At 43.2% G+C, this 2,520-nt stretch overlaps 1 pseudogene; it reads right to left on the minus strand.

Moving 5' to 3' along the window:
- Positions 1-1,123: 1,123 nt before the first annotated feature.
- Positions 1,124-1,223, minus strand: LOC111815745 (annotated as a pseudogene).
- Between the last annotated feature and the right edge of the window lie 1,297 nt (positions 1,224-2,520).

Consider the following 2,520-nt stretch of genomic DNA (forward strand, 5'->3'; position numbering starts at 1 on the left):
CACAACCCTTCAAAAGAGATGCTGTATTTGAGTATCAGCATTAATCTGGGGAAGAGAGTCCTTCCTTATTAACTGACATAGATTGATACTACAGTCAGTGGGATTAGTTCACTCATAGGATCATCAATCACGTGGCCCCGCCCCCAGGGTGCACTGAGACAGCGATTGAGACGGGCATGGTGGCACATACCTATAATCCCAGCTCTTGGGAGGCTGTAAACAGGCAGATCACTACAAATCCGATCTAGTAGTGAGACCCTGAACACCCTGTAGACCTTTCCCTAAAATAAGAAGAATTCACAAAACAGCAAATGAATAGCATGAATTATTTTTCTTTCATAACATAGGCTATTTTTGAATAGAAGACTACCTATCAAACCATGTCCTCAATAGAAATAATAGAAATTTTTATATATAAGTGGAGACAAACTAATGAAATCCTATCATCAAGTGGAGAAATGAGTCACATGACCCATGATATAGTACACAGAAGAAAGAGGTGAAGAAAAAAGAAACTGGGCCAGGGAATAGGTCAGTGGCAATGCCTGCCCATCATGTGACATTTAAGTAGGTGATCTTCATAGGAAGAAACCTAGAAAGTGTGTCCGTGAGGGAGGGGAGTGACTGATGGCAGGAGGGATAGGGAGAGGGCAGATGAGGGGCTCTTGGGGGCTTCTGCAGCCTCTGATCTCAGAGATTTTTCAGGGCCTTCCCTTCCTCCATCCCACCCTCAGTACTGTCAGTACTGGAGTTTGAACCCAGGGCTTTTGTACTGGCCGGCCTCTCTCTCTCTCTCTCTCTCTCTCTCTCTCTCTCTCTCTCTCCCTTTTCAAAAATACTGAGATAGGGTCTTATTAAGTTGCCCAGGCTGGGATGTAGCTCAGCGGCGCAGCACCTGCCTCGCAAGCGCGAGACCCAGAGTTCAATTCCTGGTACCAGAAAAAGAAAAAGTTGCCCAGGCTGGACTTGAAGCTCTGGTCCTCCTGCTTCAGCCTTCCAGAGCACTGGCATTGCCTACTCGCACACGCTTTCCTGACAGGCACTTGTACAGTTGCATTTTACATGCATAAAGATTGGTGTGAAACAGAAATTTAAGTCTAATAATCCATTTAATTTATTTTTTAAAAGGAACACTTCACAAAATTGCATGTCATCCTTGTGCAGGGGCCATGCTAATCTCTGTATCATTCCAATTTTAGTATATGTGCTGCCGAAGCGAACACTAATAAGCCATTTAAAATACTCAGTTTTTACCAGGTTTTCTTCATCGATAATTTAGAATGAGTTATATTAGTTCTTTTTCTTTTTTTTTTTAGTATCAAAACTTGGAAAGAAGGCAAGCTTACAGAACAAAATTTTACATGTACATATCTTGACTGGTTTGCAAAATCCTTTAGTCACAAGTGGAAAAAATTTTACATAACTTAAAAAGCCAGTTTTCAAATTTCAAAGCAATATTTCGTTTGTCGTTTGGCTGTGAAAGAGTGTTTTAAGACTGCTGCACAAAACCAAGTTTAAAATGGAAGTCAGCTGGTGGTCTCAGTTGTACGGATACAAGAAATAGGGCGGGCAGTGTTGCTTCCAAGAAAACATGTTGTCTATCAAGCTCTGAAAATCAGGCTACTTTCATCTCTCTAAAAGAGGTTTAGTGTTTAGTTCTAAGCTTCGTTTTGGAAAAATGAAGAAACACATAACATCTACTTAGGATGATTCAAATTTAGGCTGTGCTTATTATACGAATATGCTAATGAGACAAGCAGGCCTTCCATTAGAGCCGCTTCCTGTTGGAATGGTGCGTGGAAGGCAAATACAAGCTGATTTCTGACCTGTGGAAGACAGTTACATCTAATGATTTTACTAGTAAAGGGTTTTGGTAGTTTGACCCCACTCAGACAGGAACCTGGGTAATATTAGAGTAAAGCTGAGTGTGTGTGTCTTCCTTACTTTTCTCTCGTTGCTGGGACAAATACCTGACACTCAAACGAAGGAAGGAAAGGTTTATTTGGCTCACAGTTACTGGAGGCTTCAGTCCATATTCAGCTGGGTCCAAGGCAGAGCAGCACAGAGCAGAAAGCAACCCTTCATGGTGGCAGCAAAGAGCAAGGGCACAGGGAGGGGTGGCAGCAGCTCAGGCAGCTAGCTTCTCTTCCCTCCTTACATTGCAAATTACCTGCCCCAGGGCAGGGGCAGCATCCACACCCACAGTAATCAATCACAAACTCCAGAAGCCGCCCAGCCCCAAGACTGCATGAGGCTTTGGGGGTACAACTGTACACAAGCCATAACAACGTGGATATCCAAGACTTGAAAGCCAGCCGTACTGTTAATCATAAAGTCTGTTGACCATATATCCACTTTGTGGAGAAAGTACTGTACTTGGCTTTTGTATTAAAATAAAAACCCAGAAGCCAACCAAGCTGTTGTGTTGTGGAGTTGGTGTGTCCCTCCCCGCAAATGTGGCACTTTGAAGTTGTAGCAAAGCAGGTAGAGGGAAGATGCGTGAGGGTGGATGGTTTGAAG

Source organism: Octodon degus, unplaced genomic scaffold (assembly GCF_000260255.1).
Source record: "Octodon degus isolate 3935 unplaced genomic scaffold, OctDeg1.0 scaffold00020, whole genome shotgun sequence".
NCBI classification, from domain to species: Eukaryota; Metazoa; Chordata; class Mammalia; order Rodentia; family Octodontidae; genus Octodon; species Octodon degus.